Source organism: Triticum dicoccoides, chromosome 4B, assembly GCF_002162155.2.
Source record: "Triticum dicoccoides isolate Atlit2015 ecotype Zavitan chromosome 4B, WEW_v2.0, whole genome shotgun sequence".
NCBI lineage: Eukaryota > Viridiplantae > Streptophyta > Magnoliopsida > Poales > Poaceae > Triticum > Triticum dicoccoides.
The window spans coordinates 80475076-80490114 of NC_041387.1; positions in this window are offsets into that span (position 1 = coordinate 80475076).

Genomic DNA, 15039 nt, shown 5'->3' on the forward strand with positions numbered 1-15039 from the left:
TCCGTGTCTAGATATCTGCTTATCTTTCCACAGTAACCGGCACTAACTTTGACTCCGGTAAGGCACTTAAAGAAGGCATTGATCTCAGCCTGACTTAAGGTGAAGCAAGAAGGGGGGCAATAATCCTCTTTCTTTATTTTCTTACCCTTCTTCTCCCGTGCCTCTGTCTCCGTCTCTGTTTCGTCTGACATTTTACGGGGCGGCATGTGCAGATCTTCCCTGATTTTCAAATCTTGCAAGTCTTTTCTTGCCTTCGGCCCATCCTTGGTCTTATCCGGCATGTTCATCAGTGTTGCGAGCAAGCTCTCAAGGACATTCTTACAAATATGCATTTGATCAAGGCAATGAGGTGTATCGAGTTTGTGCCAGTACTCCAAGTCCCAGAACACAGACCTCGTCTTCCATACCTTCAGCAGCGGGTCCGGCGCCTTTCTCATCGTCTTTCCCGGCGCGGGGCACTCCTTCCAGTTTTTCAACAGCTCCTCGATTTCGGCACCGCTCCGCTTACGTGGAGGTCCTCGATGCTCAGCGTGACCATTGAATAGATCTCCACGGTTTCTCCACGGGTCGTCCTGTTCAAGCCATCTTCGATGCCCCATGTACACGATTTTCCCAGACCCGCCATCTTTCCTTGACGTTAGCTGCTGAGACGTTGTATCATCCATGCACCGCGTGCATCCGCAATATCCATGGCACACCTGGCCTGCCACATATCCGTAACCGAGATAGTCCTGCATTGTCATGATTAGAGCGGCTCTCATGTTGAAATACTCGCCTTTGCTGGCGTCCCATGTCTTGGCCGGTGTTTTCCATAACGTGTCTAACTCCTCTTGAAGTAGCCCCAGATACAAATTAATATTATTTCCTGGTTGTTTCGGCCCTTGAATAAGCATGCTCATGTGAATGTACTTCGATTTCATGCACAACCAGGGGGGAGGTTGTACATCCATACAAACACGGGCCATGTGCTATGGTTGGTGTTCAGGTTGCCAAAAGGATTCGTGCCATCGGTACACGCGCCGAGCACGATGTTCCTTGCATCACATTCAAAATACCGATAGAAGCTGTTCAACGCTCTCCACTGGCTTCCATCCTTCACGTGTCTCAGCTTCAGATCATCTCCATCGTCGGGCTTCTTCCTCTCCGCGTGCCAACGCATTAGCTTTGCTTCCTTGGGATCTACAAAATACCTCTGAAGACGGGGAGTGATTGGTAAGTACCATACAACTTTCTGGGGACATTTCTTCCCGGCCTTCTTGTATCGAGAAGCATTGCACACCGGACAGCTTGTTTTTTCCGCATGCTCCTTCCGATAAATTATGCAATCGTTGATGCATGTATGGTATCTAACGTGTGGCAGATCAAGAGGGCACACGATCTTCTTGGCCTCATCAACACTAGTAGGACATAGATTACCCGCGGGAAGAACATCCTTTAGGTACTTGAGATGCTCATCGAGGCTAGTGTCGGTCCATTTGTTTTTAGCCTTCGTCTTCAGGAGTTGGAGTGTCAAACTCAAGTGGGTCACCTCAGGATTGCAACCATCATACAATGGAGTGTTCGAGTCTACCACCAGTTGCTCTAGCTTAGCCTCCTCTCTAGAAGCAGCTCTCTCAGTACTCGTCTCCTTGCGAAGCAATGCTTGAACATGAGGGTCCCGCATGATTGAACTTAGTACCGACGAACTCTGCTGCGTGGAGTCCATGTCGTTCTCTCTGCCGCCATGTCCGGCCCCTTCTCCTCCGCCATGTCCGGCCCCTTATCCGCCGCCATGTCCGGCCTCTTCCCCGCCGCCATTATCGATCATCTCTTCGTCTAGCCCCGTGTCATCATTGCCTGCCCCGTAGGCATCCTCAACATCGTCATCCTCATCTTCAGTTATCCACCGAGTATAGCCATCCATGAAACCAGTCATGAGCAGGTCGCTCCGACACGACCATCGTCATAGGGGTCGAGCCAAACTATTTCTTTGCATTTTTGACACGGACATAAAACCTCTGTCCGGTTATTTTCTTTCATGTCCTGCACCGCCGACCGCAACCACCTGTCCACCATCGTTCCACTGACAATCATCAACTCTGCACGGTAAAAATAAACAAATTGATTATAAAAATGCGTGCATGCATCAAAGTCATACAAAAATTTGGCATGACCTTCCCTAAAAATAGGACATATATGGATCTAGAGTTTGCCCGGAATTCACCGAAATGGAAATAAATCGACATTTCGGCAAAACAGAGGCAACTCAAAAGCACAATTTGGCATCAACTCATGCCACACACACAATTTCCACAAACATATCACACACACATAAACATATTTCCATTTTGCAAAAGCATGAAATTTTCATCACCTATCTCGAGATCGAGCACACGGTGGAGATGATGTTGTAGGGAGATCAAAAGTGCACAAAGCTCTTCTTGACAAACATAGATCTAGTTAGGGGGCAAATAGGTCACTTAACTAAATCCTACATCTACCTAGCTACCTAATTTGGGAGGAGACAACTTCAACTAGTGGAGAGCATGAAATTTTCATCACCTATCTCGAGATCGAGCACACGGTGGAGATGATGTTGTAGGGAGATCAAAAGTGCACAAAGCTCTTCTTGACAAACATAGATCTAGTTAGGGGGCAAATAGGTCACTTAACTAAATCCTACATCTACCTAGCTACCTAATTTGGGAGGAGACAACTTCAACTAGTGGAGGGGAAGGAAAAAGAGAAAGGAGATGCATTAATGGAGGTGGTGTAGTTAGGTAGGAGTAATGAAGAGAGAGAAAGGTAGATAGAAGAGAGAGAGTAATGGGGGAGAAGTATTGAGGAAGAAGAAGAGTGAGAGTAAGAGCATGTGGGAGGTAGGGGAAAGGAAAGAGAGGAGGGGGAGGGGGATGGTGGGGAAAAGGTGGTGGGTTGGTGCGGATTAGCAGTAGCGCGGGACGTAAAATGCGCTGCTGATAAGGAAGTAGCAGCAGCGCGCTTTTGTCAGAAGCGCTACTGCTAACCGGGACAAAAAGTGTGTCCAATTTGAAAATTAGCAGCAGCGACCTCAGAAAAACCGCGCTACTACTACAGCTTTAGCAGTAGCGTGGCTAGCGATACCGCGCTGCTACTAAATGGAGGTGATGGGGCACTGTCGGTCGATATTTGTAGCAGCGCATGTTACACAGAGCGCGCTACTGCTAAACACTCGTCACTAGTGGGTTTTCCACACCCGCGCTACTGCTAATTAGCAGCAATGCTCCGTTTTGAGCCGCGCTGCTACTAAGATTCTGTGTATAGGGTTTTCCCTAGTAGTGCCCACACAAACCCGAGGCTCAGTGCCTCCCCTCTGCCCTCCTCTCTCCCCCTCTTAGATCCTTCTCAGATCCGGAGTATTTGACTGTGGATTTCGAAGCCAACCCCTCCCTTAAGGTAATCTGCTCTGATCCCCTCGTTTCCATCCATAGGAATGGTCACATTTGCTCAAATCTTGCTAGTTTGGGGAAACCCTAGGTTTTGCTTGGATTTGGAAATTTGAGTTGAATCATGTTATGTTTCTTTGGTAATTTGGTATGGTTAGGCTTTCATAGTATGCTAGGGTGAAAGTGCAATATTGCACTAAATTGTTGTTGACATCTATGACAACTTCATTTGTGTTTCTAACCACATGCTCTAAGTGTTAACAGCCCTGATTAAGTCAAAGTGAAGCATGGATGGTTATTCTCTCTTTTACTGGAAAAAGGAAAAGCAGTGTGCTCAAGAAAAGTAGAAGTTTCATGAAGTTTTCTTATCTCTTGAGTCCTTAGGGCAGTCGCACTATTAAGAGGGGGTGCATCATAAAAACATCCAGGGAATCAACTTACCTTCTCACACTGTTCTAAAAATCCTAGTGGCATGTTTCTGTTCAGGCCGGAACTTCCGGGGACCGGAAGGTCCGAGAAGCTTCCGGGGTACCCATAAAAACTGCACTTTTCGTGCAATCTCTCTGTGTAGCCCGGAACCTCTCCGGAACTTCCGTCCTCCGGAACTTCCGGGGCGGCTGGAACTTCCGGGCGCCGGAACTTCCGTCCCCTGTTTCTGTAGCTTCTGGGGTACAAATGAGTGGTGCAAACTCTCTGTGTATCCCGGAACCTGGCCGGAACTTGGCAAGAACTTCCGGGGTTTGGAACTTCCGTCCATCGCCGGAACTTCCGGGCTACGCAGAAATCTGCCTCCAACGGCCAGATTTCATCCCCACCTATAAATAGTCTGCTTCTTCCTCACGAAGGGGTTGACGACTCCATTGCTCTCACCTCCATGTTAACACCTTGATTTATTGGAGATCTCCCTCCTTAGCCAACCAAAGCTCTTGATCTTTTGAGTAGTGAAGGAGAAGTGCTCGATCTACACATTCACCAAAGCGAAAGTTGATTCCCCCTTTGTTTTTGTGGTGCATCTTGTTACTCTTGGAGGTTGGAGACTCCTAGGCGATAGGAGTGCTCCGGTGAGGAATCGACCATTTGTGATTACCCCCGGTAAAGTTTGTGAGGGTTTGGAGACCACCCCAAGGTCTACCACAGTGGTTTAGAAACGCCTCTGTGGTGTTGTCTCAAAGGGAGAATAGGGTGAGCCTTCGTGGCGTTGGTGTGCCTTCGTGGTAACATCCACCTCTCTGACGGCGACTAGCTTCCCTCCAACGAAGTGAACATCGACATACATCCTCGTCTCGCGGAGTTGCGGTTATTCCTAACCCTAACTCTCTACTTGTGGTTACTTGTCTCTTAGCACTTACTTACATCATATTGTGCTTGCTTATTTAGGTGCTCGTGTTACTTGCTTAGTACTTAGTACTCACTTGCAATTGTTAGGCTCACCTTCATATTCCGCATTTATTGCCTAAAATTGCTAAGTAATAATTAAAATTTGTAAGTGTACCTATTCACCCCCCCCCCTCTAGGTCCATCTCGATCCTTTCAATTGGTATCAGAGCTCGTTCTCTATTCTTGTGGCTTAACCACCCTAGAGCAAGATGAACCCGGATGGGACTCCCCTGGTTGCAGATCCGAAGGATAAAGGCGAGGCTTCCTCTGAAGTCAAGTCCTTTACGTTTGAGGATCTGCAACAGGCCCTTGCTAAGCAAAAATAGGATCTGATGCTTCTCTTGAGGCCTTGGTCCAAATGAGATTAGCCAAGTTGTCCATGGTGCTTGCACCACTCTCGAGTGGTGCGGCTTCGAGGCCAACTATGCCTGCTTCGTCACTTGGTCAACAACCTCCTAGCAATGAACATGCCAGTGTTCCTTGGCTTTATGAAAGACCTCAGGTTGAGAAACCAAGATATAATCCTCAAGGCAAACCTCCTTTACTTAGTGCTACTTCTGATTTTGCTTTGTGGAGAGTTGCTATGCAGGATCATCTTCGACATGGAAATGATGAGATGCTGGAGACAATGGAGTATGGTTATCATGTGGTTGATCCAAAGAACCCTACACCAAGAGAAATTTATGACAAGAATCTCAATGACACTGCAATCATGTGTATAAGGAGAGGTATGGATGAAAAGCAAAGAAGACCGTTCATAGACATCACAAGTGCCAAGGAACTATGGGAAAGTATTATAAGATCCAAGACTGGCACCTCTACCCTCCGGAGTGCTCAATATGAAATTGCCAAGGGGCAATTGCAAAACTTCTGTATGGATAAAGGTGAAACCCCCAATCAACTCCATGAGTGTCTCATGACTCTCACTGCCGACATTGAGTCATGTGAGTGTGACAAGACACAAGATGGATTCAACATGACTAAGAGATTCCTTGTGGATAAGTTGCTTCATGCTCTTGACCCATATCACCATCAAATGGTGTGGGACATAAGACAACACCATACCTTCAAGGAAATGACTACATATGACATCATATCCACCTTCCAACTATTTGAAGAGTCAAAGGCTAATGCCACAAAACATCTTGCCATGCATGGTACCCCATCATCAAAGATCAATCTTGCATTGAAGGCCAAGCATGTATGTGAAGATGAGCAAAGTGAAGAAGAAGAAGAAGAAGATGATGATGATGATGAAAATGGTGATGAGATTGAATCCGATGAGGGCCCTTCATATGAAGACATGGCTCTCTTTGTCAAGAAGTTTAGCGCGGGAAAATTCAAGGGAAGATTTCAAAAGAAGAAAGTAAGAAAATGCTACAACTATGAAGAAACCAACCACTTCTCAAACGAGTGCCCTTATGAGAAGAGAGAAGATAAAGCAAGGTTTCCCAAGACCTTTCCCAAGAAGAAGTTGCCAAATCCTTTGAACTCCAAGCTCAAGAAGAGAGATGGGAAAGCAATGGTTGCTCAAGAAGAATCCGATCCGGATGATGTTAGTGGTGTTGCCGGAGTTGCTCAAGACTCTCAAAACACTTTGAGGTTAGTAAACAAGAGTGGTGATGTGGTCACCTACAACTACATGAAAGACTACAAGGGCAACGCTCACAAGTGCCTAATGGCAAAGGCTGTGGTAGAAGATGGAGAGGACCAAAGCCCTCCTGACAAAGTCAAGGTAACTCCACGATCAAATCCTCCTATTTTCACTCCTTCTACTCCTAGTGATGAGTATCTTGATGCGAAGCATAGTTATGAGGATGATGATCTAGATGATCCTATGCTTGCTAAACTTGATAAGTTCATGTGCTCCCTCAAAGGAAAGAAGCTCACTATGTTTCGCATGCTTATGGAGATGGTGAGTAAGCACACCATCACCATTAAGGAACTCAAAACCCTCGTCACCGAGGAAAAGGAAAAATGTGAAATCCTTGAGCGGAAAGTCCAATATGAGGAAGCACGAAATGATGAACTATGCTTAAAAATTGGTGCAAATATTGATGTTCATACTAATGATCTTGCCTCCTTGAAAAAGGCTATTGACACTTGTGAAGAGTTGATGAATGATAAAAGTAAGCTTGTAAAGTCTCATGCTTCTCTCTCTAAGGATTGTGAGCTTCTATCCGTGTCTCTCAAGACTAAGGAAGAAGATCTCACCCTTCTTACAAAGAGTTTTGAGACGCTCAAACTTACTTATCTTGAAACTCTAGCCAAGGCTTACTCTTCTCCTATTATCAATGTTGATGCTTGTACTACTAACTCTAGTAGTGATCTAGCATCTATTCTTGAGGAAAATCGCTTTCTCAAGGCTCAAATCGAGAAAGGTCCCATGACATGTGCTCAAGGGAAAAAGAACCTTAATGAGATATTGGGCCAACACAATGAGGTGTTTGCCAAAGAGGGGCTTGGGTTTGACCCAAGCACAAGCAAGAAGAAGACGTCCTCTCATAAGTGTACAACCCCTCTAAAGGAAACATTTGTGAGAGAAGGGCACAAGGAGAAAGGTAAGGTTGTTAGTGGGAAGTCCACAAGGGGCATGCCCACTCTCAACAAGCCAAAAGAGTTCATGCCTCCATCCTATGTACTTCGTAAGACTAAGGATGGAGAAGTTTATGCAAAATTTGTTGGTCCTCGAAATGCATTCCGGTTCTATGCTATTTGGGTCCCAAAGACCTTTGTGACTAACGTGAGAGGTCCCATTGCAAAATGGGTGCCTCTAACCAAGTCATAATTGTGTGTAGGTTGCCTTCTCCGGTGGAGTAAAATGGGTGATTGATAGTGGTTGTACCAATCATATGACCGGAGATAGCAAATTGCTCTACGATTTCATGGAAGCTATTCAACCATTCATGAGCATTATGTTTGGTGGAGGTTCAAAAGGACAGGTACTCGGGTTGGGCAAGGTGGCTATCACAAATGACATGTCTCTTGCAAATGTCATGCTTGTCCAATCCCTTAAATGCCATTTGCTTTTTGTTCGCCAATTGGCTTCTGTTGGTTATAATACACTCTTTGGACTAACGGATGTGAAAGTCTTTAAGAGAGATACTCTCGAAGTGGCCTTTGTTGGAGAGTTGGATGGCAATCTTTACACGGTTGATTTCTCAAAAGAGAGCACATTCCATGCAACTTGTCTAATGGCCAAGGCTGACAAGGGGTGGCTATGGCATCGCCGGCTAGCCCATGTCGGCATGAGAAATCTTCAAGATCTCTTAAAGGGGAATCACATCCTTGGACTAACCAATGTCTCTTTTGAGAAAGATCGTGTGTGGTGCATGCATAGTCGGGAAGCAACATCAATCAAAGCACCCACCCAAGAACATAGTATCTACTTCAAGGCCCCTGGAGCTCCTTCATGTGGATCTTTTTGGGCCTCCTTCATGGGATAGTCTTGGTGGGAAAAAGTATGGACTTGTCATTGTTGATGATTACTCAAGATATACATGGGTGTTCTTCCTCAAGTCCAAGGACGAAACAAAGATCACCTTCATTGATTTTGCCAAGCAAGCACAACGCAAGTTTGACAAAGAAATATTGGCAATAAGAAGTGACAATGGCTCTGAGTTCAAGAACTATACCTTGGAAGAATTCCTTAGTGATGAAGGGATTGAGCATCAATATTCAGCTCCATACACTCCTCATCAAAATGGTGTAGCCGAAAGGAAGAACCGTACACTTGTAGAGATGGCAAGGTCCATGTTGGATGAATACAAGTCACCACATAGTTTTTGGGCCGAAGCTGTCAACACCCCATGCCATGCATCAAACCGGCTCTTCCTCCACGCTATATTGGAAAAGACTCCATATGAGCTTCTAACTGGGAACAACCCAAATGTCAAGTACTTTCGTGTATTTGGGTGCAAATGTTTCATCCTCAACAAAAGAGAACGGTTAGGAAAATTTCAATCCAAAACAATTGAGGGTATATTTGTTGGCTATGGATCAAACTCTCACGCCTATAGAGTCTACAACAAATCCAATGGATGTGTTGTAGAAACTTGTGATGTGGTGTTTGATGAATTTAATGGCTCCCATGGGGATCAAGTTGATCTAAGTGATGTAGGTGAAGAAGATTCTTCTCAAGACATTTTGACCATGGGTATTGGTGCTTCTTCCTATGGAACAAGAACCTCATGATGATGAAGAAGAAGATGGAAGTCTCACACATCATCAAACTACTTCAACACCAATACCATCACAAGCTCCTATTGCTCAACCGATGCCCTTAGACCAAGTAGAAGAAGATGATCAAGTTCCTCTTCATGATAATCTTCAAGAACAAGATCATCATCAAGGGCAAGAACAAGAAAGTCCAATCATTGATGATGAACCTCAACAAATGCATTATGAACAAGAAGATCTTCCTCCACACATTAACGATCCATATGTTGAGGACGTGGATGATGGACATGAAGTTGAACCTCGTGAAACCCTTACCTCCATCATGCCTCAAGTGGCCGATCGTGTTGATGTTGACAAAATTCTCACCGGCACATCGGAAGGTAGAGTCACTCGTAAACATTTGACAAACTTTTGTGCTCACTTCTCGTTTGTGTCTAGTGTTGAGCCCCTCAAGGTACAAGATGCATTGATAGACAATGATTGGCTCGTTGCTATGCAAGAAGAGTTGAACAGTTTTGAACGCAACCAAGTGTGGTCAGTAGTCAAGAGGCCACCTATCGAGCACAATGTCATTGGAACAAAATGGATTTTCAAGAACAAACAAGATAAGAATGGTGTAATCATCCGCAACAAGGCAAGGTTAGTGGCACAAGGGTACTCACAAGTTGAAGGTTTGGACTTTGGTGAGACCTTTGCCCCCATTGCCCATCTTGAATCCATTTGCATCTTACTTGCTTATGCTGCTTTCAATTGCTTTACATTACATCAAATGGATGTGAAGTGCATTCCTTAATGGTCCTCTACAAGAAGAAGTATATGTGTCACAACCACCTGGGTTCGTTGATCCCGATCACAAAGACTATGTGTACAAACTTCATAAGGCTTTGTATGGCCTCAAACAAGCACCTCGTTCTTGGTATGATCATTTAAAGAAGTTTCTACTCGATGATGGTTTTGTGAGAGGGGTGATTGATCCCACTCTTTTTACTAAGAGGGATAAGGGTGATTTGATCTTATGCCAAATATATGTAGATGATATCATTTTTGGTTCTCCTAACATTCATTTGTGCAAGAAGTTTGCGGCTTCAATGACCTAGAATTTTGAAATGTCACTCGATGCGGATTTGAAGTTCTTCCTCGGATTTCAAATTCAACAATTTCAAGAAGGAATTTTCTTGTCTCAAGCAAAATACCTCAAAGATATCCTAGAGAAGTTTGGTATGTCCGATGCTAGTCCATGTAAGACACCCATGCCAACCAAAACTACACTCACTGAAGACACAAATGGTATCCCTTTCGACCATCTAAATACCGCTCTATGATTGGTTCATTGCTTTATCTTTGTGCATCTAGACCAGACATCATGTTCAGTGTATGCATGTGTGCTAGATTTCAAGCTTCCCCTAGGGAAAGTCATCATAAGGCGGTTAAGCATATTCTTAGATACCTTGTTCACACCCCAAAGTTGGGTCTATGGTACCCCAAGGATGCTAAGTTTGATCTCATTTGGTACACAGATGCGGATTGGGTTGGAGACAAAGTGGATCATAAGTCCACCTCCGATGCATGTCAGTTTCTTGGATGCTCCTTGGTAAGTTGGTCCTCGAAGAAACAAAATTGTATTGCCCTCTCTACCGCAGAAGCTGAATACATTGCAACCGCCAGTTATGCAACTCAATTAATATGGATGAGGCAAACTTTGAAGGATTACAGTATCACCTATAGACATGTGCCTCTTCTATGTGATAATGAAAGTGCCATCAATATTGCTGAGAACCCCAAGGATCATACCCGCACCAAGAACATTGATATTAGGTATCACTTCTTGAGAGATCATGTTGAAAAGGGTGATATTCACATTGATCACATTTGTACAGATTTGCAACTAGCAGATATTTTCACCTAACCATTGGATGAAGCAAGGTTTTGTCGACTTAGGTGTGAACTCGGTATCTTGGAGCTTGATAACATTATGTGAAATCTAGTACTCATCCATGCACTTACTTCATGTCTTGTCTAGATGTAGGCATGTATTTAGGGGGAGACATTCAACTCATGAGTTATCTCACCCTATATGATGCATAAATAAACCAAACACTCTCAAAGTTACTATGTTACCACTGTGTGACTTAGTACTTTAAATGATGGAGTTGTGATGTTGGGCTCAAGATTAAAATCTTCGCAGTGCCAAGTCGCGTATACTCAAACATGGTGGACTCGTCCACCGCCCTCTCTTAGAGAGGCTGGACTTATTCTCTTCTTATTACTTTTGTGTTCTGTGTGTTTGTCCGGTGTTCTTTTTTGTTCTCTACTTGGGTGTTCTCATTGTTGCTCTTGTGCTTTGCCCCTAGCTCAGGTTCTACCCAAGCCTCTCTCATCTCTAAACCATCTGATATTTGTCTAGTTCACAAGCTTTAACTCATAACCATATAAATGTTGATGTGGTGTGTGGTGGTCTTGGGAGCTTTCGGACTCCATCCCTCTAGTTCTCAGGAGTTCAGAGAGGCTTTAATCTCTCTGGATATCCCGGAACTTCCGGGGTGCGCCCGGAACTTCCGGGCGTCGCGGGTCGTGGGGCACTTATTAAGGGCAGGGGCTCACAAAGGGGTCTTTTCCCCTTTCTCCTCTGTTCCACTGCTCTCCTTCCATGCGGCGCCCCTCACCCTTCGACGACTTCCGTGGTGAGATGCCGGCCCCCGGAACCTCCGGCTCCTTCTTCCCTTTCATCGTGCTTGGAGGGGATCTGTCCTCTCCACCATCTCCATGGAGGAAGGTAACCTAAGCTTCTCTCTGCTCTCTCTAGATTCCTAGGGATTGTAGGCTAGGCTTATGGTTCTAGAATAAATACACACTTCACATCTCGAGTCCTGCATCCGTTTTAGATCTGTAGCACTCCATGCCTTTCACTTCTCGTTGGTCGATCTATGTTTGTCCCGTGCTTAACTTTGGAAGGAGCCCTGCGACCATGCTGGTGCCCGGAACTTCCGGGCGGGCCGGAACTTCTGGCCTCGCTATGGTTTCCATATTCGGGATGGGCCAGTACTTTCGTCGGCCAGAACTTCAGGGTTCCCCGGAACTTCCGGCTCCCGGAACTTCCGGCCTAAGCAGAGTTCTATCAAAATTCCTCGACCAGTGAGATTCTTTGATTTTCCTTTTTTTAGGCTTGTGTACTTATTCTGACCCCATGCTCAGCAGGAGGATCTGGTTCGCGTGCTCACTCATCTAAGGTGTATGAACAGAAATCCAAAGCTAGGGTCAAGAAGACAACGACGGTTGTTTTGGGGCGTGAGAACATGTTTGACTGTCACCCTGAAGAAGATGTTGAGGCTGAAGAGAGTGCATCTCCTCCTGCTGCTCCCACTCACTCCAAGAAGCGGAAGACTGCTTCCAAGAAGGCCAAAGCACCAAATGTTCAACCTCCACCTCCTGAACCAGTCACCATGAAGGAAATGCCTGCACCAGAGTGGATTGCTCTGCGTCGTGTCAATCCCTATCGTCAAGACCGTGATCATGTGGCTGATTCCAAGTTTTGGACACTTTTCCAGCAACGTAACTATGAAGAGATTTTCTCTCAATTCTTCAACAAGTATGTCGTTCAGAAGAGTATCAACATTGCTCACTTTGACAAGACTCCAACAAATATTGTTTACTTTGAGGGGATCCAGAACATGTGTGTGAAGCTCAACCTCCTTCCACTCATGCGCTTTCAACATGATGTGTCTCCGCCTCTTGTGGCTCAGTTCTATGCCACGGTGCATTTTTCGACTGATATGCAGCGCACTCTTACTTGGATGAGTGGTGATGAGAAGTGCTCTGCTCCTTTCTCTGTGATGGCCGGGCTTCTGGGCTATGAGTATACTGACATTACGGTTGAATGGGGTTACAAGATTCACGACAAAGGGGTCTACCAGGCTATTCACTTGGCTGATTTTTATCCTCCATCCGGAAAGGTTGGATCTGTTGGTGATCTCCTGCTCTTCTATGAAATCATGCACCGAATCTTTTGAGAGATCCTTGCGGTCAAGGTGGGTGACAAGAACAAGATTCGTGGTCACCTCATCAACCTTCTTCACTACACTTGTCACAACTCCGAGCAGGGCCCCATTGATGTGATGGACTTTATGTGGCATGAGATGTACAGTGTGCTAATGAACCGAAAGGTTCCTATCTATGCTCCTTACATTACTGCCTTGATTGTTGAGATTGCTCCTAAAGCATTTGCGGGTCGGTGTCTGACTGGACACTCTAGTGTTAACTTGCTTGTCAAGAAGGGCAAGGCAACTGCTCATGAGGGTGAGGATGTGGAGGAAGAGGAGCTACATGCTGGAGATTCCCACCGCTTTGAGTTTCATTCAAGCTCTCACACTCTTCATCGTGGGGAGCCCAGTGACACCGGGTCAAAGAAGGGCAACAAAATTTGGCGCCTTCTCAAGAACATGTTTTGTCTACAGCAAGATATGCATAGGAAGCAGTGGGAGGAGCACAAGTCTAGGAAGGAGAGCATGAAGGCTCTTAAGGATGGTATGCGTGCAACTGGGATGGATATTGCTCACTGCTTCGAGTCTCGTGTGACTTCTTTTGCTAGATACCAGTCCAAGTTTGCTCGGTTTGATGTTGAAGACGGCGATGAAGCCTCCTCTCACCGCCCTCATGGCTCCATGTCTTTTGGCGAGTCGTCTAATGACCCTTCTGCGTCCCACTCCTAGGGGTTGTTTATGGATTCCTCCATCTTTCATTTTTGCCATCTTGGTGACAACAGGGGGAGATGTTGCGGTGCTTGATAGGGCTGATCGCTTATCTTTGTTTATCTGCCTTTTTATGTTCCATTGAGTCTTGAACCTTTGCTTTTATTTGCCTTCATTTGGATCTTAGCTTGCTATTTGAACCTATCCATGTTCCGTTAAATTACCTATCCATGTGTGAGAAACTTATGGCAAGGGGGTTACATGGCATATTCTATTTGCTCATATTGTGAGAACAAAGGTTAGTAAAGCGTTCTATGTAGACATATCATTCTTGTGTGGGTACGCACAGTGATAGGGGGAGAATTCTTTAACCATGCCATTTCATTCAAATGCAATCTTAAATAAGGCATGGGTTGTGGGGGAGTACCTTCCGTCATTGAAATATCTCAGTATTGTACATACTTTATAAGTTTATCCTATCAAGCATTGTTGTCATCCATGTAAAAAAGCGGGAGATTGAAAGTGCAATATTGCACTAAATTGTTTTTGACATCTATGACAACTTCATTTGTGTTTCTAACCACATGCTCTAAGTGTTAACGACCCTGATTAAGTCAAAGTGAAGCATGGATGGTTATTCTCTCTTTTACTGGAAAAAGGAAAAGCGGTGTGCTCAAGAAAAGTAGAAGTTTCATGAAGTTTTCTTATCTCTTGAATCCTTAGGGCAGCCGCACTATTAAGAGGGGGTGTGAGGGAGTCCTGGATTAGGGGGTGTCCGGATAGCCGGACTATATACTTTGGCCGGACTCCCGGACTATGAAGATACAAGATTGAAGACTTCGTCCCGTGTCCGGATAGGACTTTCCTTGGCGTGGAAGGCAAGCTTGGCGATACGATATGAAGATCTCCTCCCATTGTAACCGACTCTGTGTAACCCTAGCCCTCTCCGATGTCTATATAAACCAGAGAGTTTTAGTCCATAGGACGAACAACAATCATACCATAGGCTAGCTTCTAGGGTTTAGCCTCTCTGATCTCGTGGTAGATCAACTCTTGTACTACCCATATCATCAATATTAATCAAGCAGGAGTAGGGTTTTACCTCCATCGAGAGGGCCCGAACCTGGGTAAAAACATCGTGTCCCTTGTCTCCTGTTACCATCCGCCCAAACGCACAGTTCGGGACCCCTCTACCCGAGATCCGCCGGTTTTGACACCGACATTGGTGCTTTCATTGAGAGTTCCTCTGTATCGTCACCGTCAGGAAGGATGCCGCACCCCGTCTTTAAAGACGGCGCTGTTGCTAAAGGAGCTTTGGCTGTCGGCCAAACCCTCCAGCTAGGCTGTTTTCTAATGACCGCCTGTTCGGCCGCCGCGCCGACGATAACTTCTTG